This window comes from Hyperolius riggenbachi, chromosome 3 (assembly GCF_040937935.1).
Source record: "Hyperolius riggenbachi isolate aHypRig1 chromosome 3, aHypRig1.pri, whole genome shotgun sequence".
Lineage (NCBI taxonomy): Eukaryota > Metazoa > Chordata > Amphibia > Anura > Hyperoliidae > Hyperolius > Hyperolius riggenbachi.
In genome coordinates, this window is record NC_090648.1 from 133,333,626 (window position 1) to 133,356,414 (window position 22,789).

Consider the following 22,789-nt stretch of genomic DNA (forward strand, 5'->3'; position numbering starts at 1 on the left):
GGGGTTGGGGTGCACTGTTACAATTAAAGGAAACCAGAAATTAACGCTTTGGCACAAAATAAACATATACCCCGATAGATTTTACAAAATAAATGCTATGCCTGGTATTTTCGCCGCTTTAGTGTGCCGTTTTTTTACTAAAACTCCATGCAAAACACAGTTAATCAGAAAAGCATAATATTTAGTGAGCTGTGTGCAAAAGGAAATCACCATTTCTAAAAACCTTTTACGACTAACAAATATAGATACAAAAAAATGTTTTTCAATATACCCTTACATTAGCAGCTCCTCCCATCTCATCACAGCTCTCTGTGATGCTGCAGTATACAAAACAGGAAAGCAGAGCCAGAAGGGGCAGGCTTGGGCTTAAAAAGACATCAGAGAAGAGAGACTCAGCTATAATGATTCCTGAGCAAAGCCAAATTGAATACTCGGTCAGGGATTTTATCAGGGCTGGTAACAAGCAGGCTGAGCAGTGAAGGATTAAACAGAGAGCAGGGTAGGTGTTTTCTCTAACGTTCCCACTGATATATATATGAGGGTGCTTCGTCTCTGGTTCACTTTAAATTAGTCGTAAGAGGGGGAGTTAAGTTAGAAAGTAAATCTTCCATAAAAGTGCTTTAAATGTATATGCTGCATTTCAGAATTCTTTCATATAATGCAAAAACAGAATCAAATGCACTTGCTGGTTTAACAAGAGGAAAATAGAAGGCATTCAAGCCTGACACCATTGGTTTCCGAGGAGAAGCATTGGAGCCAGCAGAATGATTCATTCTACTGCTAAGGAGAGAGGAAAAGAATTAAACCAGAAATAAAGTTAAAAATAAGTGACATATATTGACAGTCTGGGACAGCTGCTGTTACACTGTGACAAAGATCTCAAACAATATGCTTTGCGCACCTTTCCTAACAATGTTCAGTGAGGCATGGCTAGAGAGCTTCATACTGTCATAGTGCAACAAGCAATAAGGTTAAAGGGAACCCAAAGTGAGAGGAATATAGAGGCTGCCATATGTGTTTCCTTGTAAACAATGCCAGTTGCCTTGCAGCCCTGTTAATCTTCTGGCATAAGCAGAGTCAAAACCATAGAACAAGTATATGACTTAGCCACTAAAACCCAAGTCAATTCAGTCAGAGTACCTGACCTGCTACTTGCATGTTCAGGGCCTATAGCTTAAAGTGTTAGAAACTCAGGATCAGGAGGACTACTAGGCAACTGGTATTGTTTAAAAGGAAATAAATATGGCAGCCTCCATAGGTCTCTCATCTCGGGTTCCATTTAAGAAGATCTGTTACCTATAAACAAAAAGTAACAGATAACTAGAGATGGGCCGAACGGTTCCAGGCGAACTTTAAGGGTTCGCGTTCGCCTGCATCAGGCGAACTTTTGCGGAAGTTCGATTCGCCCCATAAAGCTGTATTGAGTAAAATTTTTCGCCTCCATTTTACTGTCAGCAGACATGTTATTGTGAAACACACTGCTTTCAGTGCTAAAGACCCCACCCACCCTCCCTTCAAGCTAGGTCCTTTTATACCATTTGACTCAGTTGTCTGCCTACACTAATTAGTTATGGGACAGCTGCTACACACTCTGCTAGGGAGATTTTAATTGGCCTCCCACCTCCCTCCTCCCACCTCCCTCCTCCCACCTCCCTCCTCCCTCCTCCCACCTCCCTCCTCCCTCCTCCCACCTCCCTCCTCCCTCCTACCCTTCTACCCTTCTACCCTTCTACCTATTCCCTCCTCCCTCCTACCGGAGGGAGGAGGGTCTCTTCTGCCAGGGAATTATACTATTTTAAAAACCAGTATACATCATACCATAGCCGGGAATCGAACCCAGATCTCACTGTGTGGTGGGCACATCACCCTAAGCACTGTACCACTACAGAAGTAAGTGAAGCTTGCCTAAAATTTAACATTTATGCTCAATGCAATAGAACCATTAGGTTGCTTAAAGGAGAACTGTAGTGAGAGGTATATGGAGGCTGCCATATTGATTTCCTTTTAAGCTATACCAGTTGCCTGGCAGCCCTGCTGATCTATTTGGCTGCAGTAGTGTGAATCACACCAGAAACAAGCATGCAGCTAATCTTGTCAGATCTTACAAAAATGTCAAACACCAGATCATACCATAGCTGGGAATAGAACCCAGATCTCACTGTGTGGTGGGCACGTCACCCTAGGGTAGAAGGGTAGAAGGGTAGAAGGGTAGAAGGGAGGAGGGAGGAGGGAGGAGGGAGGAGGGAGGAGGGAGAAGGGAGGATAAAATCTCCCTAGCAGAGTGTGTAGCAGCTGTCCCATAACTAATTAGTGTAGGTAGGCAAATGGTATAAAGGACCTTGCTTGGAGAAGGGAGGGAGGGTGGGTCCTCCAGCAATGATGTGTATTTCACTCAATTAGGTGTGGCTCCAGGTATTAGAGCTTTTGAAACATGTTTTCTATCATTTTTCCAGCTGATAGAATGTTTTAAAACTTTGAAAGTTCGCCTCCCCATTGAAGTCTATTGCGGTTCGCGAACTTTTTCGCGAACCGAACCTTTTGCGGAAGTTCGCGAACAGGGTTCGCGAACCTAAAATCGGAGGTTCGGCCCAACTCTACAGATAACTAAGGAGGAAACTGTGCCCACTTTATGGGTTTTAGAATTTTTTCAGCATTCAACTTTTTAATTCATGTTGTCTCAGTCTCCATTCTTTTTTTCAAGAGTCTGTTTTTTAAGCAATAATTCAGTAAAACTAAGCAACTTTAACCATTTCAGCCCACGGGTATTTTTCACCTTTTGGACGAGAGGAATGTTCCCCTTTCAGCACTCCTCCCTTTCATTCCCCAATAACTTTATCACTACTTATCACAAAGAAATGATCTATACCTTGTTTTTTCCACCACCAATTAGGCTTTCTTTGGGTGGTACATTATGTTAAGAATTATTCTATTCTAAATGCATTTTAACGGGAACAATTAAGAAAAAAAATAGAGAAAATCATTATTTTTCAGTTTTTGGACATTATAGTTTTAAAATACCACATGCTACCATAATTAAAATCCACATTTTATTTGCCCATTTGTCCCAGTTATTGCAACATTAAAAGTATATCCCTAGCATAATGTATGGTGACAATATTTTGTTTGGAAATAAAGGTAAATGTTTTCAGTTTTACATCCATCACCAATTTTTAGCCCATAAATGTATAATAATATGCCCTCTTGACATTCATATTCATTTTTTCATAATCCCTAAAGTCAGTAGGTGTAATTTTACTATTTGGCCACAAGACGTACCCGCTGAGCAAATCCCTGTCTAGCGTACAAGTGTTGCTACATTGTAACTAGGAAAGTGACGCAGGCTTCAACGGAAGCCTGCATCACGGGTGGCCTGTGGGGGGATTCATGAATGGGAACTTTGTTCCTATTCATAAATCTAACAATCGGCAGCTGAAAGTGGCAGAAATCGGCGACGGAAGGAAGCGCGACGGCTCTATTTAAGAATAGACACTGTTTTTGAACAAAAACAATGTGTATTCTCGCCGAACATGTTCGGATTGGCACTGGGGACTTTTGTCCCCTGCAGCCAATCCACCTTGCTACTCGCGGGCATTTGTCCGCCTGATTGGGTGCAAACCCCACAAACTGCAGGGACGTGACTAGTGCGTCCCTGCGGCTGTAGCAGCTGCAACTGTGGACGTGCGGTTCACGTCCGCGCGGCATAAATGGTTAGGTTGGGTGTTTTTAGGGCACTTTTTTGAGCAGACTATAGTCTTCAGGTATTTGTAGATGTTACCTTTCTTTGCACACAGTTGAACAGTTCTGTTTTAGGGTGCTCTGTCAATTATTTTACAGTTTTGTTTTTTTCCCATTATTGTACAATTTTGCAAGACCACCACTCAATTTATGTGCAATTTTTAAAATAAATATATGCACTTACTTGATTACTCTTGATTGCCTCAAAAATATATTTCCAATGTTTGTGTTTGTGAAACTCTGCACAGCCATTAGTTTATTTAAGTGTAATCTTCCTTTATAGTGTGCTCTGCAACATTTTTTTGTGCGTAAGTGGATCAAAAGAATCGATCACTTTGTTGAGACGGAAGTAATAATACTGATCTCACAGGATTAAGTAGGGAGGTACATCCAGACCCAGAAAACTTGGTTTGATTAGAAAGATTTAGCAATATCTACTGAGGTATTTAGTGGAAATGTCTAATGGCCTCTTTTAAAGGAAGCGTCAGGCAATCTATGCTACCCCCAGATCTACTTACCCGGGGCTTCCTCCAGCCATTTGCAGCTGACATTTCCCTTGTCGAAGCTCCACTCCCAGCTGCCGGCTCGGGGTCCCCACCGGTGCGGAGGCTGACCTCGCGAGGTCATCCTCTACTGTGCCTGCGCTTGCGCAGAACACTCCAGCCCATGTGCGAGTGATTGACAGCGGCGCTCGCGCAGATGTTGTAGAGGACGACCTTGCAAAGTCGGCCTCCGCACCGGCGGGTACCCCGAGTCGGTGGCTGGGAGTGGAGCTGCGACGAGGGACATGTCAGTTGCAAGAGGCTGGAGGAAGCCCCGGGTAAGTAGATCTGGGGGTAGCATAGATTTCCTGACACTTCTTTTAAGCCTCTTGGTGAATTTGGTGGATGCTTTGCCCATTTTTCTATGCTCCATCTACTTCCTACCAGATTTTGTTCCTCTTTCTTTCTCTTTTCAGCTGGTCCTATATCTTTTGCTTCTTTTTCAAATACAGATATATATATATATATATATATATATATATGTATTTGAAAAAGAAGCAAAAGATATAGGACCAGCTGAAAAGAGAAAGAAAGAGGAGAGAGAGAGAGAGAGAGAAGTGAAGTACCTAAACTTCACTGATGATCATCTGTGCTCTATGTAGCAGATATGATACTCCATGGCTGTTCCCTGTTGATGGTAAAGCAACTGCAAAATGTACAGGTTTCCAATAAGTATGCTTGTCACAAATTAGACTGTCATCAGCTCTGGGCCTGTGCTGTTCTCTTCCCCTTGGCTTAAAGCGGTATAAAACCCTGACATAATATTCAATAAAAACATGTTTTCCTACTTTTTTATATGCCATACGGTTATCATATTTGCATTTGTGCATAGGTATTATTATTCATTTAGAAATTTTACATTCTCAAAAGTACAGTTTTTTGCTTTGTGAGCTGACTTTGCATTTTATTCATAACTGGTTTTATTCATTATGTATTGAAGGCAGAAATGCGTTGAGTGTCTCTCTGTGTCCAGGAGCTTCTCCAAAGTTAGAGAATGTGTCACATTCCTCACTTAATACAATTAAGTAAACACAAGATAACAATATCTACACTTCGGATGAGTCCACATTTCTCTGCACTAAACTCTCCAGCCCTGTGTGTAACCCTTTGAATTCTGTTCTAGTAAAAAAAAAAAAATGCTGGTTGTATATAATGTGCTGTAAATAATTTTTTAGAGCAAAGAAGAAATGTTGGGTTTCATTCCGCTTTAAAAATGTAAGCATGGCGTGGCACCATTTTTCTTCAGAATCAGAATCAGCTTTATTCGCCAAGTATGCCAGAGACATACCCGGAATTGTTTTTGGAGCACATGGCATGGCGTTTATACATACGTATGTATGTATAAACGCCATGCCATGTGCTCCAAAAACAATAAGACCTACATACATACGTCGTAGGGTGGGCTATATAAACATAAACATGAACATAGTAAGAGGCATTCAGTCAATCAGGGGAAATATGCATGAAAGAGAAACACATGCATGCAGCATGGAGGTCCAGATAGGGTTGTTGACAATGTAGAGTAAAGATGCATCTCTCTAAGACCCTGTAAGCGAAGGACAAGCAGGAGAAGAAAGTGGTGCAGTAGGAGGTAAAATAAGTAGTACAGGCAAAAGAAAAGTATGGTGAAACAACTCATGGTGGTATCACAAACTCAGTATTTATACCCTTACACATTGCTCCCAGATGCCTGATTTCCTCAGTATCCCCGAAAGATAATCACTTCTTAAAGAGGAACTTTAACCCAAACAAACATACTGTCAATAAGTTACATTAGTTTTGTTAATTAAAATAGATAGGTAATATAATTTCTTACTCACCCTGTTTTAAAAGAACAGGCAAATGTTTGATTTCATGAGGTCAGCCATCTTTTTGGTTGAAAGGAGGTGACAGGGAGCATGAGACACCGTTCCAACTGTCCTGTGTCCTGATCACCCCTCCTAGCTGCTAGGCAATGAGAACAACAACATAGGAAATCCCATCATGCTTTGCACAGCATCAGGGGAAAAATGCCCATGCAGTTTTCTTGGATGGGCCCAAGCTTAGCCTTTGTGCAGCTAAAAATAAGGCTTGGATAAGAAAAACAAAGTTCTGATGCTGTGAAACTGTTAAAGAAACACCAAGCCTTTTCAGTGCTGCTGAGTAGATTTTTAGTCTGGAGGTTCACTTTAAGTAACTCACACCCATAATATTTCACCGGATACAAATAAAGAACCAGTACCACAAGGCAGCACTATTGAACCCGGAACCACCGAACCATGATATATAGAAAGTTTATGTTGATCATGGCAGATAATCTTTCTATCAATCACTGTTTGTCTCTCTGTCTGTCTGTCGATCTACCTATTTATCTTTGTATAGAATGAAAAGCTTATCTCTGCTTTCTTTTACTTTTGAAATGAGATTCAGGCTGTATCAAACTACACGTTTTATAAGTTGTATTCCAGCAATTGCATTTTCCAAAATGTGGAACTGTCACCAACAGATACAAATATAAGGCCCCTGTGCTCACTTAGTAATCTCAACACAGAATATGCAATTCAAATGGCAATCTTTATGTTTCCCAACATTACAGATTCTGCAAATCCCTGGCTGGCATTTTGTTAAGGCAGAATAAGTTAAAAGTGAAAATATGTTTCTGTTGACACTAGGAGCCATATTACCCCAAAGCTAAATATCAGAGTGGATATATATTTCTGATCTTGCTTTTTGTGTTGTTTTTCTTTGCTTGGTTTCGTATTATTTGGCCTTAGTAAAGTTCAAGAGAAAGCTTGTCAAACAATGCCCAGGTTGAGGATTGCTGTCACGCATTCTGGTAATGCACTGCAGTAAACCTGACGCCATAATCCCTCTCAGTTCTTGATCCAGAGAGGAGCTTCCCTCGGCTAGCTAATAAAAAATCAAAATCAGTTACAGTATGTTATCCAGGAAACACCACTTTGAACATGATGAGCCACAGATCAGCTGATTTAAAGAGAAACTCCAACCTAGAATTGAACTTTATCCCAATCAGTAGCTGATACCCACTTTTACATGAGAAATATAATGATTTTCACAAACAGACCATCAGGGGGCGCTGTATGACTGATTTTGTGCTGAAAACCCTCCCACAAGAAGCTCTGAGTACCGCGGTACTCTGGGCAAACTGCCACAATGTAACAATGTTCACAGACAGGAATTAGCTGTTTACAGCTGTCTGTAACAGCCAAAACAGCTAGGAACAGCTTTATTACCTGCCCACAGTAAAAATGTCACCATGTAATAAATGTCAGAATGTAAATTGGAGAGAGAAAATATTTTACAATGAGAAAACACTGACTAAATCATTTATACATAATTATGGTAAAAAATGAAGCACTTTTTTTACTACATTATTTTCACTGGAGTTCCTCTTTAACTGACTACAGATAGTGTAGATAGTGGCCAAACCTTACATAGCTTTACTGCATTGGAGTGGTGCTTACAATAAACCGTGAATCACACATTAGGGCCGGGACCTACTAGGAATCTCTTTAAAATCACTGCAGTGATATACAAGGATTCCTAGGGTAATTGTGCTCACGTTTGTTGTCGATTAGAAGTGTAAGCCGTAAAATGTACAGCTCTTCTGATTAGCAATTTTTTTTTATAAACTTAATTATACTCACCAGGTGTCCAGATGTCTGGATTCCATCCGTAGCACCACTTCCCATAGGTTCTTCTCTAGGACCAATCAGATAAGTGCCTGTGACCTCTTCTCTTAGGGGGCAGGGCTACGGACAGAAGACAGAAATCAGGACATTTAAACATTTATTTAAAATTCTAATCACTTGGCCCCTAAATCGCTGCAAAATTGCTTTTCACTGCTATTTCGCAGGGCTTTTATACTTGGAATTGAGCGCAAATGCATTCAAAATGCTGCATGTCCTGCGATTGTGATTACCCCTAATCGCAATAACACTAGTGGGTTCAGTCCCATTCAAATACATTGGCAAAGACCTAAAACGCTGCCAAAACGCCCTAGTGGGTCCCAGCCCTTAGTGTTTATCGGAAACATAACTGTTAAAAACGATATAACATTTATCAAGTCGACTTGTAATGTAACATTATTAAAACTTTAATTTCCAATTAGCAAGCAGTTCTGATGTTCCAAAACTGCCATGAAGCATGACACTTTGATGTACAGATTAGCCTCTGTGCATAACATTACACAAACCCTCTCTTTCTGCATGAACAATTTCACATTTTTATGATCCAACCAGCAGAGGGTGATGTAGGCTCAACTCGGAAACAGCATTCAAGGAGCGTTCAGGTTGTCAGCAGAGTGTCCCTCAAGAGACCCTCATTACCCTTAGTGAACACTGAACTCTACACTGTTGTTGAGGTAATGATCACCAGATTACACAATGCTGGCTGACACGAGAAAGGGAGGTCACTGTGGAAGACTCGAAGAGACCAATTAAGTGGTAATGCAACACACAATCTAAGATCAGGTCAGCCAATGTTCAAAGAATATGGTGCACTAACCAAAGTCAGGTCAAAGAGCAGAAAAAAAAAGTATGCAAGCAGAGGTCAAATTGGAAAACTTATCATGGCCAGGAATGTGTACAAGCATGGCCATGCAGGAATTAATTTGCCAGTTAGCATCTTAATGTTGCACCATTGCAACCCCCCCCCCCCCCCCCCCCCTCCATCTTGCCTAGAGCAGGTGTTCTTTCAGTATGACAGCTGTGGCAGCTTCTGATCTATCAGTCAGTCTTTCCACATGCACCGCTATTAAGTTCTACAAGGAATTCTCCCTACCCTACCCTTCTGAAAATCCAATCTCAACCTCCTCAGGTTCATCTACTAGTACGTCTACTATTACTGGAGGAGTATCCTGGCCAAAGTAGGGAGCGTATTCAAAGAGAGCCTGTTTACACAGTATATGACATATAGGATAAACCCTTCAGGTTCCTGGAAGATATAGTATGAAGGCCACAGGATTAATTTCCCCTTTGATTGAGAAGGGTCCAACAAATCTTAGCCACAGTAGGCTTAGGTTTTGAGTAGACAGAAACTCTCTTTCACCTAGCCCTTTGTGAACAGGATAAAAGAAGACCTTATAGGTATGCTCAGTCAGATTCCGCTAAATTGAAATTACCGCATTTTCAATCGGAAATCGTCTTTTCTGATTGGTATACTAAAAATGGAGATCAAAAATTCCGCGGTAATCCGATTTACCAAAACTAAGTAATTTTAGGTCAATCACAAAACTGGGAAGTATTGGACCAATCAGAGAATGCTGAAATTTTCCTTAAAAATCGGATTACTGCAGTAATTTTAGACCAAGCTCAAGATTCTGTTTTTACGATTTTCCGAATTCCATTTTTTTTGGTAATTTCTTTCTTTCTCTGATGCATAAAAATGTCACATAAAATACTCCTTGGAAAATTGGAAAATGGAAAAATGGAAATCGGCATTGGGGGAAATCGGAATTTCTACGGAATTGGAAATGGGCATTTCTGACCATCCCTATGCTTGTTAGCAGATCTCACCTCTTTGATTACCTCCACCTCCTTTTCAGAGGGCCACAAAGGTGAAGAAAAGCACCTTGTTCATCCACATTTGTTCTGGGATTGTGTGTGTGTGTGTGTGTGTGTGTGTGTGTGTGTGTGTGTGTGTGTGTGTGTGTGTGTGTGTGTGTGTGTGTGTGTGTGTGTGTGTGTGTGTGTGTGAGTGTGTGTGTGTGTGCTTGCGTGCGTGGTGGGGGGATGGGGGGCAGTTGGTATTAATTCTGGGGGGGGGGGGGGCTATACACTGGATGGTAATTCCTTTGAGAAAGTATCATCTGCATGGTTGTAGTTTATGGGGGGAACAGCAATGCTTTTTTATTTTTTTCTTTGCTTTTATTGCAGAACACTGAAAATGTTTGGATATTAATATACTAGATTGTAAGCTCGCAGGGGCAGGGACCTCCTCCTAGTGTTTCTCATACTGCTGTAATTTTAACATATGCACATGTACCAACTACACATCAACTATGTATGTATTTGTATTTATTCTATTCACTGTCATGACTGTACAGTGTCTTGTATTTCTTATGTATGTTTGTTCCCCATTATTTGTTTGTACTATGTACAGCGCTACGGAAGATGTTGGCGCTATATAAATAAAAAATAATAATAATAAAAATAATAATAATACTATTTATCTGAGGCTGTAGTAATGTGTAATAAACCCTTTTTCCTGACAAACTGTGTTTTCGTAGCATCTTCAGCTGTGTTTTCTGTCAATCACAGCAGCATTCACCTGAAGCATAAAAGCCAGTATTGATGGCCAGGGATCAGTTAGTGAACTTCTAACGTGCTATTGCAGACTATGGACACTCCTGGCCATGAGCACACTTGTGGCCCTCTTTATCTTCAATGTCAGAACAGGAATATTCCCAGTTGCCAGTCATCACTGCATTCCACAGCTTTAATAATTCAGGCTCTCAGTATGTGTAGGAGAGAACTGTAAGCATTACACAGAATATGCCTTGAAATACATTAATACTGCATAATACTTACTAGTACAAGGTAAAACCTTTATATATCCCTGGCCAGATCCACCCCATTTGAGTTTTGAGATATAAAGTGGACCTGAACTCTAGCACAGGACAGAAGGAAAGCATGGAGAAATGCACCCTGTATGTAATTAGAGAGCTTAGCTAGTCTAATTCCTCCTCATCTGTGACTAATCACAACTGTAATTTGATCTCTCAGTTGTGTCAGCTGGCTGCCTCGGCAGAGCAGCTAATTTGTTAACACAGGATGTTAACATGAAAGCAGGAAATAGACACACTGCAGATTTATTGTAGGATTTGTATCAACTGCAACAAATGTTTTTCTTTAACGGTTATTATGCTGTTGCTTATCTTTTAGAGCAGAGAGGAAGTTCTGAGTTCAAGTCCGCTTTAAAGCCATAGTTCATCCTTCTCAATTATTGACAAGCATCCATATGCAATTAACTTTATCTCCTGTATGTTCTCCTAGGTCAGTGATGGCTAACCTTGGCACTCCAGCTGTGGTGGAACTACAAGTCCCATGAGGCACTGGAATACTCTGACAGCTCCAAGCATAACTTGGGGAAGCAGAGGCATGATGGGATTTGTAGTTTTGTCACAGCTGGAGTGCAAAGTTTAGCCATCACTGTCCTAGGTGATAAGTTCATACCTTGGCATTGGCTGAATACTAAATACTAAAATAATTTTGATAGTACTATTCAACTTCATACTTTTTGGTACCTTTTTCAGTGGCAGAGCGTTGAAAAGTTATTTGAAACAGAAATGAAAAATCAGGAGAAAAGCGAATTATGTATGTCTTTACTAACATCATTTTCATATATAACTTTAGTTCCAGAGAAATTCCCTTTGGAAAAGTGGGTCGCATGACCCAGAGATCTGTGCACAATATAGAGCTAGCAGTAGGATGGGCCATCACCTCATCACACCCTCTGCTCTATGCTGTAGGCAGAGTCAGCTCTGCAAACAGAGAAAAGCATGGACTGATGCCCAGTCCTGGGTCTTCCTTGGGTGATGATAGCAAGGGACAAGTATGAAAAGAACTGCTATTCAGGCTAACCAAGCTCCATATGGCATCAAAGCAAATTCCCATTGCAAACCTAGCTAGCAATCTAAAAAAGTGCACAGAAGCGATACACAAAACTTTCTGCATTATACATTTGTGTACAATATATTCAATGAAAAACCATAAGGGCTTTAACGAGGTAAAAATAGCAGCAGGAAAAGATGTTATACTTACCCTGAGCTTTCTCCAGCCCCATAAGCGCTGCTGAGTCTCTCGCTGTCCTGCCGAGTGCCTCTGTTCTTCTGCTAGCGGTCCCTGTAGTGCTGACAAGATTAGCTGCATGCTTGTTATTTATACACTACTGCAGCCAAATAGACAAGCACAGCTGCCAGGCAACTGGTATTGTTTAAAAGGAAATAAAAGAGAGGACCTGGAGGTCCCCCTCACTGCAGATGAATTCTGAGTTGCTGTCAACACTCTCATACTCGGAAAATCCCCCAGTCCAGATGGCCTATCATCTCAAAACTATAAGTCCTTTTGCGCTATATTGGCCCCCCGCATCTGTGTCTGTTTTCAACTCGATCTCGCCTGTACTGTCCCATCCACACAATTTTTAGAGGTTCACATCACTGTGATTTCTTCACAGGGCAAGGACCCACAATTATGCATTATCTATAGGCCAATATCCCTACTCAACTTAGATGCCAAGTTGTTGGCTAAGATCATGGTTAAAAGACTGATGCCGTTCGTTCTGGATCATGTTGGGAATGGGATAGATCGGTCAGGATGTATCCCTGGGAGGGAGGTGAAGGATAACGTGATGAGGTCTGTTAATCTTATGGCCTACGCTAAGAAGCATACTCTCAAGGCATTCTACCGACATGGAGAAGGCGTTTGACAGAATGGCGTGGGATTATATGCATGCCACCCTGTCACACCTGGGCTTAGGTATAGCTATAACCAAATGGATTGATTTACTGTACTCAAACCCGTGTGCTAGAGTAAAGGCAAATGGTGTACTGTCAGCTGCATTTAACATCCCCTGCCTCCCTTAGTTTACATCCTTACACTTGAGCCCTTCCTGAATGCGATTAGAGCAGATGAGACTATATGTGGCTTATCAATTGGTCAATCAACACCGCTCACTATGCCAAATTACAGGGGGACCCCACAAAAGGCTACAGGATGGCACTTAATAGGATGGTTAACAGATTGCCTGCAAACATCAGACTACATGTAAGTACCCTTATCCCTGAAGAGCCTAGAACAGCCTGCTTTTACAACATCTTGAAACCTCTTGTCTGTAAAAGACCCAGCTACTTACAGGATACCACCAACCTCCTGAACAAACTGACAGCCATCGGCCCAGTACCTGAGGGAACCATACTGGCCACGATGGACGTGGAGTCCCTGTACACGAACATTCCCCATGATGATGGTATTGCGGCCTGCCGTAAATATCTTCAGGGTCAGGGCATACCTGTAAAGCCTATTACGGGAATGATCAAATTCATTCTCACTCATAATTATTTCACTTTTGGACAGGACCTCTATTTACAGCAGATGGGCGTGGCAATGGGTTCGCGATTCGCTCCACAGTATGCAAATCTATTCATGGCCAAAATCGAAGAGGAATACCTCAATGCATGTGGCATAAAACCCTTGGCCTACTTCCGCTTCATTGATGATATTTTAATCATCTGATCCGCAAGTGAGGATGATCTTCTCCAGTTCCACAGGAACTTCAATGCCTTCCATCCTACAATCAAATTGAAACTTACCTACTCTCACACAGAGATTAACTTTCTGGACACCACCATATACATCAGGGGTAACAACATACAAACCTCTGTGTGTCGCAAATCTACAGACCGTCCCACATACCTGAGATATGACAGTTTTCATCCCAAGCACATTAAGAACTCTATAATTTACAGCCAAGCTATAAGGTACAACCGGATTTGTTTTGACAGGATGGACAGAGACAAGCACCTGGATCACCTTAAGAACACTTTCATTAAACAAGGTTACAGTCCTCCCATGGCTGAGGCTCAAATAAGGAAAGCCAGCAACATCCCCAGGACTGAACTCCTGAAATATAAGCAAAACCAAAAAGAGGAACGTGTCCCTTTGGTTGTCACCTACAACCCACACCTGGAAATCTTAAGGAGGATTGCTAAGGAACTTCATCCTATTTTACACAAGGATCACAGACTGAGAACGATATTCCCTAAACCTCCACTCTTGTCATATCGGCAACCACACAATCTAAAACAGATGATTGTCAGGAGCTCTTTGAATAGGCCTCAACAAAACGGAACATCACCCTGCCGACAAAAAATATGTGGGACCTGCAGACACATTTACTCCACTGACAGGGTAACGATACCAGATTCACAACAGGAGTACAGAGTACAAGGTAAATTTTCCTGTGGGTCCACCAATCTGGTATATCTGATCATGTGTGCTAAATGCCCCAATGTTATGTATGTGGGAAAAACTGGACAAACACTGCGCAAACGTATGAATGGACACAGGCACACTATTAATGATACCAAATCTTGACCTGTAACCACAGCATGGATGATCTTCGTGTCACTGCCCTGAAGGGCGGCTTCAAAACGTCAAATGACCGATTAATAGCAGAAACAAAATTTATAAATTGGTTCAAAGCTGTGCAGAAGGGTTTGAATAAGGACAACAACTTTCTATATTGGTATGAGATTGATGATATATGAACTGTCTCAGCCACTCTAGCTGAACTTGTGAACTAAGAATTTACGATACCTCTGGGTCAATCCTAACTACCAGGTCTGTGAGCAATGGAGTAAACAAGGATCCTTATCTTACCCCATTTAGATGGTCTGTTTGTATTAAGGCATCTTAACCCATTCAGGTTCCGTTGTTTTCACGTGAGAAATGTTCACCTCCCATTCATTAGCCTATAACTTTATCACTACTTATCACAATGCACTGATCTATATCTTGTTTTTTCCGCCACCAATTAGGCTTTCTTTGGAGGGTACATTTTGCTAAGAGCCACTTTACTGTAAATGCATTTTAACAGGAAGAATAAGAAAAAAATGGAAAAATTCATTATTTCTCAGTTTTCAGCCATTATAGTTTTAAAATAATACATGCCTCCATAATTAAAACTCATGTATTGTATTTGTCCATATGTCCCGGTTATTACACCGTTAACCACTTTGAATCCCTTGCTACGCTTATCTACTCCCCACAAAACTTCATCTGAAGGTCAGGGGAGTAAATATGCGTACTTGTGGTAAACAGTGCGCTGTATGCCCAATAAGCTATCTGATTATGTATATAGGGTATCATTTTAACCGTGACAAGTGAGAGAATAGATTTTGTGTTGTTTGACAACTGAGAGCTAAGTCATGTGATTGTTTTTTACCGGAAAACTGAATGAAAAGCAATAAAACTGTTATTTTCATGTACTCTATATCCCTAAATAAATACTTGTAAAAAAACAAAAGTGACAGCATTGAAAAGAGAATACATAGTTACCCTAGGGACTTAGCTTTTAAAATATGTATGCCATGAGAGTGTATTACTGTTAATCATGAAGATAAGGGCTTTTAATTACTGATAGAGTACAATGAGAAAACAAAAAACACAAACCAGAAACTAATATATTATCGCCATACATTGTACTAGGAACATTATTTAAATGTTGAGATAACCAGGACAAATTAGCAAATACAATATGTGGGTTTTACCTATGGTAACATTGTTTATTTAAAAACTATAGTGGATGGAAATGGAGAAATAGTGTATTTTTTCTTTTTTTTCTAATTTTTCCCTTTAAAATGCACAGATAATAACATAATTACTAAAAGCAAATATCACCCTCACAAAGCATAATTTGTGGCAAAAAAACAAGATATAGATCATTTACATCTGATGAGTAGCAATAAAGTTATTGGTGAATGAATGGGAGGAGCGCTGAAATGTGAAAATTGCTCTGGTTTTTAAGCAAAAAACCCTGTGGTGCTGAAGTGGTTAAAATGATGTCCCTATCACAATGTATGGCGACAATATTTTATTTGGAAATAAAGGTGCATTTTTTCCATTTTGCATCTATCACTATTTACAAGTTTAAAATAAAAACAATATAGAAATATTTCATCTTTACATTGATATTTAAAAAGTTTAGACCCTTAGGTAAATATTTACATGTTTTTTTTTATTGTAATGTTTTTTTTTTATACTAAACATTTTATTTGGGTACTTTTGGGAGGGTGGGAGGTAAACAATAGATTTATAATGTAAATGTGTGTTAATTCTTTTTTTTTTTTTTTTTTTTCAGGTGTAGTATTACTTTTTGGCCACAAGATGGCCATGAGTTTGTTTACATGACGTCAGTCTAAGCGTAGCACGCGCTTAGAGTGACGCATCGGGAAGGAGACGGCCAGAAAAAGCTCAGCTTCCGAGAGAAGCTGTCGCTTTTTCAGCGGGGGAGAGGAATCAATGATCGGGCTCCATAGCCCGATACATTGATTCCTTGGCTACCGAATCCGCGGCCGGGAGTGCGCGTGCACGCGCACGATCGGCCGCGGGGGCGCGCGGTAGCGCGCATGGTTCCTGGACGTAGAAACTACGTCCAGGAACCAAAATAGGTTAATGACGTATTTATGCTTGAAAAAAATATCTGTTTTCCCTTTTGATGTTGCATGTATATAAGCTGTCTGTACCACCAGCTTGCAAACTAACAGTATGTAAACCTGACGAAGGCTGCAAGGCCGAAAGCTTGTTTATTCTTATTCATTTGTAGTTAGCCAATAAATGGTATCATCCTGATTTAAAACTTCTTGCTTTTACTGATGGCTAACACGGTACAATACCCTACTGCTACTACTAAATCTTACCATGTCATAGCTGCTTTTGTGGATGATCTTCTATTCTACCTAAGAACCGCTTGCCTCCCTGCCAAACTTAATTCGAAGATTTGAGGAGTTCGGCAGATTATCCAAATTGAAGATTAATTTTCACAAGTCACAAGCCTTAAAAATATAATTAAATAGAGAAACAGTACAATTATGACAGTCTACATTTGCCTTTCTCTAGGATGAGAATTTTGGGAATCAACTTGACCTGTAACCTCAAAAATCTTATTGAGGCTAATTATTGTTCATATTGCTGATGTTTTAAAAACCAATTTACTCAACTGGGAAAACAAGTCTAGCTTGACGTGGTTTTTGGGCGAATGGCGTCAGTAAAAATGAATCTGTTACCCTGCTTTCTTTATATCAGTTTATGCCTACATATTGACCTCCCTGCCTCCTATTTGCGCACCTTACAGACGCATATCAACAAGTTAATTTGGGGACGCAAGCCACCTCGCCTCAAATGTACGGTTCTCTGTATTCCAGAGGAATTGGGTGGGATGAGCCTCCCTGACCACTTCAAGTATCACTTAGCTTCACAGCTATGTAGGGTTATTGACTTGTCTAATTGTGTCACCCCCAAAAATTGGGTAGTGATTGAACAAGAGTCTGCACTTTGTCCAGTAGTCTGGAATGGTCAGACACTACGAGCCAATTGAAAAATACCTAGCCAATTGAAAAAGACCTATTTTATCAGCTACTGTGAAAAGTATGAGGAAATACCTGCGAACTCTGGGGCTGGCTTCCTATCCTAGTAAACTAATTCCCTTCCCTTGGTGGCTAACCCATGTTTTCTCTCGGTCCCTGATATTTCTTTTCTGCAAAACTGGCCAGGGGGAGGTTGTTCAAGGGTAAAAGATTTTATATCGGGGGGGGGGGGGACATCCAGTCTCTTTCTGAACTGTCTGCTCTTAGAGAGGATCTGCAATTATCTAATTGGCAGTATTCCCAGATTTTTTTTTATACTTACACTCCCTTAAGGGCAAATTTGATGGAAGAAACCCTTGACCCCATTTGAAATGTTGGTGATGAGTGCAGCTCCCCATAGACATTTGGTCTCTCAAGTTTATAAAATTTTACTTGAACCCTCATGCCCTGATAAATTGAAATTCCAGGAGGCTTGGGAGAGGGACTTGGGCTTTAAGATTGAAAGAGAACAATGGTAAAAGATCTTTGCATCTAATTACAAGGGGTCACTTAACGCAAACACCCAGGAATTGGGATTATAAACATTATCCCGTTGGTACAGGACCCCTAAAGTATTACACCGTTTTTTCCCTTCAACTCCAAATAATTGTTGGGGGTGTGGGGCAAATGATGGTGGTATCTTCCATATCTTTTGGTCTTGCCCCTCCCTTGATTACTACTGGAGGACGGTTAATCATCTGAATTAGCAGATTACATACTCTACAGTGCGTTTTGCTCTTAGCACCTTTCTCTTGCATGATACGGATATGTCTGTGAATGCATAGAAAAAGTTACTTGTGGTACACCTTATCAACGCGGCCAGAGCATTGATTACTCTCCACTGGAAGTCTTCACTCCCACCTACCATCAAAGCTTGGCTTTTAAGAGTGGATGTGATAGAGGCTATGGAAAGGCTAATTCCCATGTCTCAGGATCGTATGGAGCATTATACCCTCACATGGTCCATTTGGGGTGATTTTCAATTTTCAGATGAATACAAGCAGATTATGAACCTTTGAAACGTGTAGGATTGTACTTCTCTATCTTACTGTTTCTTCCTTTCCTCCCTCCGTCCGGCACATGGGCTTTGGTAATGCTCCGTGAAATTGTATTACTTACGTGATGGATGAGTAGTAGGATATGGGTAGTTCCAATTAGTAAAACTTTTGTTCTTATCAGTTTTTTGTTTCATATGTCAATTCCTCTATGAATTTTCATATGTTTGATTATACAGGCACTTGACATGAAAATCAGTTGTCAGCTACAAAATCACAGGTTTAATTGAAAAATTAAATACTTACTGAACTCTTTGCAGCAACTAAAGCACTCCTTTACTCCTTAGTGAATAAAGTATAAACTGTAAAACAATGAGTTTCTTCTTTCAGTAACTGATGACCGAGCCGCATCATCTCTTTGTCAGCTGTTTGTACTGTACCCCCACACCGCTGAGTATTAAATATAGCGTTCAATGCTTTCTGGCTCGTCTTACTAAGCTGTAAGTCTGAAATATGCTCCATGCCACTCTGAAAGGCTCCCCGTCCACTTCGTAAAAAGAACACAGCAAAGAAAACACACACTCAGAAACAAAAGCTGCCATTTATCGAACAAATCAAACACAAGCTCTCGCCTGGGTCAAATTCCCTTCCATTTCTCATGATGCTGGAAGTTTCTTTTTCTAAGATCTCGGTTGCTCTTTTGCCTTTTACATCAAGAGTATTGCAAAGAAAAAAAATGAAAATATAAAAATGGTTTTACAGTGAATGTCTGAAGAAATCTGAAACGCGAGTCCATCAATCAGTATAATCAGCCCTGCACCACCTTTTTTAAATCTAAAGTAAAATAAAGAAAGTAACTGGTATCTAGTAACGTTGTAACAGTAAAGCTGTTTCATGCTACATTTAAAAAAGGCTGAATTTTAAAGCTGTAGCCTATTTAATTGTTGGTTATCATGCTTACTGCAGTTACAAGATTTATCTTATGAATTACCTCTTTTTATCTGTCCGGGTAGGAACACACTAGGCAGAATATCATATGCGTTAACCACTATGTTCTATGGAAAACGCATATGCGATTCTGCCTAGTGTGTTCCTACCCTCCGGCGGGGACCACAACGTAATCCTTCAGGCGACAATTCTAGGGATAAGGCTGTACAAATGCATCACTAGTCTCAGGTCGGTTTCAGACTGGCAACCAGTGTTATGGGAGCTTGCGGTGCAATGATCGCATCACGTTGTAACAATACAAATAGACTTCGGTGATTACCACGGCAATGCATGGTAATCTCCCTATTGGCTGCAGGCCAAGCAGGAAGTGAGGCTCTCTATTGCTCACTTCCTGTGGCCGAAATTGGAGTTACATGGAAGTTTATTGAAAAAATACGCTTCCATGTATGTACGCCACAACACGGAATTTTTTTTAAAAAAACTCTGCCGCATACATGATTTCTGGTAACTGCACAAGCCGGCCCTCAATGCGCTGTTGCCTGTACGTCAAATTAGAGACTACCTGTCAAGTTTCTTGTCAGTGACAGGCAGCCTATTGGGCCAATCAAAGTGCGGGGATAATGTCCTTTAAAGTAATTGGACCCGCAGGGGCTCAGAGCAGGACGAGTGGAGCTCTTGTCATTGCCAATTAGCAGGCATAAGTTCGTACCAGTCGCTATGCTACTCTGATAAGGCATGTTCACTCTGATAAGGCATGCTAACTCTGATATGTCATGTTAACTTTGATAAGGTGTGTTAACGCTGATAATACATGTTATTTGTCTTAGTGAATAAAGCCCAATGGCCCTTATTTCATTTCCTTTTTCTTCTACATTTTTTTCATAGATGATAGTTTCACACCTTATCAATAAAATACATTTTAAGCTACTAGCATATCAGAAAATACTCAGAATAATTTACTTTTTTTTAATCTGTGTGGTATGGTTTTCAGTTGCAGACTGAATTCAACAAGCTGTCAAAAAGCTCTCTTGCATAGACTACTTAAAAACAGAAAGGGACTTCAGAGATTTTTTACTAGGGCTAGTTCACTCAGCCTGTGCAATGTTGTAGGGGGGCTGAGTGAACTTTTGACCTTTATAAAAACTTGAATGTCTCAAACACTATTAAAGATAGAATGGTGACTTCTGCACCACAAATTAGCACAATCACAGCACCATCAAACCATACCAATTCAATGTCCGTAGGCTGTTGTTCAGAGGCTGAGTGATGTTATTGTCTGCAGGGGCTTTTCTAGCCCCAAAGATCAGCGGTACATGCCCCAGATCTATTCTGGGGTTCCCCAGATGTCTCCTAGACATAGTCAGCTGTGGTGCCTCAATGGTGAGCATGCTGTGAACTGTGGTGCCAAATGGGGGTATACTGGCTGCTGTGGTGCCTCTATGAGGGCAAGTTGGGTGGTGCGGTGCCATGCTGGACACTGTGATGCCTTTATGGGGGCATGCAGGGAGCTGAGGTGCCTGAATGCGGGGCTCATGGGAGCATGGGACGGGGTACACTAGAAGGTAAGGGAATGCTATGGGGGAACTGCCAGATAACCTGTCGGCAGGCCAGCCCACCCAGCAGAAAGCCAGTACTGCCAGCACAGAAGCCAGGTAATTCTGCCTAGTGTTTAAGTGACAATGCCTATCTATGTGATATGCTGCATTTTTTGTATTTTTTTGTTTTTTGTTTGTTTTAATGGAGAGGGGGTTTCATCCAACATTTTGCTGGGCAAGCCTACTTAGACCACTGTTAAGCTCATGTAAATTTTGGCTCCACCCATGACCACACCCACTGGTGTGTGGCCACATCTATTTTTTTCCAGCTAGAGTGGCCAAAAGTGCCCCGCATCTCTTTGGATCCTAGCAAGGCCCCTGATTGTCTGGAAAAAAAAAGTGCTATTATCTTCAAAGCGAAAGCAGCACAAACCTTCATTTTTGCTGCACAAATGTGCACAAGCGTGGCACTGATTTGAGGGAATTTTTATTTGTGCTGATTGTGGGGGGCAGCTTCACTGAGCTCAACGTATCACTGGCTTCAGTTGAGAAATATTAGAGAAGAATATCAAATAGTAACATTACTGCAGTGAACAAACCAATGTCTGAGTATCCAGTAATTAATCTATGCCTATCAAGTAGGTTGTGTGTTTACCAGGAGCAGGGGGAGAAGGGCAACAGCAGCAGAACAGGGCAGTAGTAGTTGACGTATAGAGATGGGTTTTCTACGCAGCATGTAAATAATAGAAGGTGCTGCCATGTCATACCCAGGGCCGGCCCTAGACTTTTTGCCGCCTGAGGCAAATTTTTAAAAAATTGTCACCGCCGCCCCTCCCCCCCTCCCCTCGGGGGGGGGGGGGGCGCTCTGGGGGGCCGCCGAGCTGGAGGGGTAGCTGGCAGGACGGGGGTATTGGGCCAGCGGCGGGGAGGGGGGTCGGACCCCCCCCTCCCTCGCCTGGGTCCCCCGTCCTCCGCTCCCCTCCAGCCTAAATAGAAGCAGCCGTATGTGTAAGAGGCACGGGCGGGGAGGACACTCACCTCTTCCCAGCGTGCGCTCCACTGACGTCACTTCCTGCAGCGTCCTGCAGGAAGTGATGCCAGTGGAGCGCACGCTGGAGCGAGGAGGAGGTGAGTGTCTCCCCGCCCGTGCCTCTTACACATACGGCTGCTTCTATTTAGGCTGGAGGGGAGCGGAGGACGGGGGACCCATGCGAGGGAGGGGGGGGGTCCGACCCCCCTCCCCGCCGCTGGCCCAATACCCCCGTCCTGCCAGCTACCCCTCCAGCTCGGCGGGCCAGCTCCCCGCACCCACGGACGGGCGGGTGCCGCCCCTGGAAATTTGCCGCCTGAGGCAAAAGTTTCACCCCGCCTCATGAGCGGGCCGGCCCTGGTCATACCTACTATCGGTACCAGAATAAGTAATTCAGCATAATGTCATTAGTGATGAGGTGGGAACACATTTTAAAATAAGTTTTTGATTATAGTTTACACAAAAGTTTCAATCATTCATGTTTGTATCTGTATTTTGGGGGCTGGATTTATTATCTACAAATATTATAGTTGTAAACAATACAAACCTGATTCTTTGAATGCAAATGTAATGAGATGTGAAGGTTTGCCTTCTGCCATCGCCATCACACTTTACCTTGGGCAACACATTGCCTAGAAACAGCTCATTTCTGCAGTTGATGCCAGCGCGGGATAAATTCTTATTGCAGCCTTGTTGTCAGAAGACAGCCAATAGAAACAATATTTCTCAAACAGAACATGTAGGACCCAATGCCTTTCATTACTCAATCAACACAGCTAACTCAAGGAGTTATAGAACACTGATAAACATGTAACACGCAACTACTAATCAAGACAAGAGCCCACGGCAATGAGCATTTAGTCATTTTCTTGCACAGAATG

The 22,789-nt window shown here is 41.6% G+C and overlaps 1 long non-coding RNA gene across 2 annotated transcripts in view; it reads right to left on the minus strand.

Moving 5' to 3' along the window:
- Positions 1-22,789, minus strand: part of LOC137561156 (uncharacterized) — a 117,731-nt gene that overhangs the window by 77,556 nt on the left and 17,386 nt on the right. Inside the window, exons 2-3 of one of the 2 annotated variants that reach the window (XR_011029892.1) lie at positions 7,925-8,029; positions 7,126-7,166 (exon numbers count right to left, since the gene is read on the minus strand). This is a non-coding gene — a long non-coding RNA (uncharacterized lncRNA). Of the gene's footprint in view, positions 1-7,125; positions 7,167-7,924; positions 8,030-22,789 lie in introns of those variants that run through there. The other variant, XR_011029891.1, reaches the window with a different exon arrangement.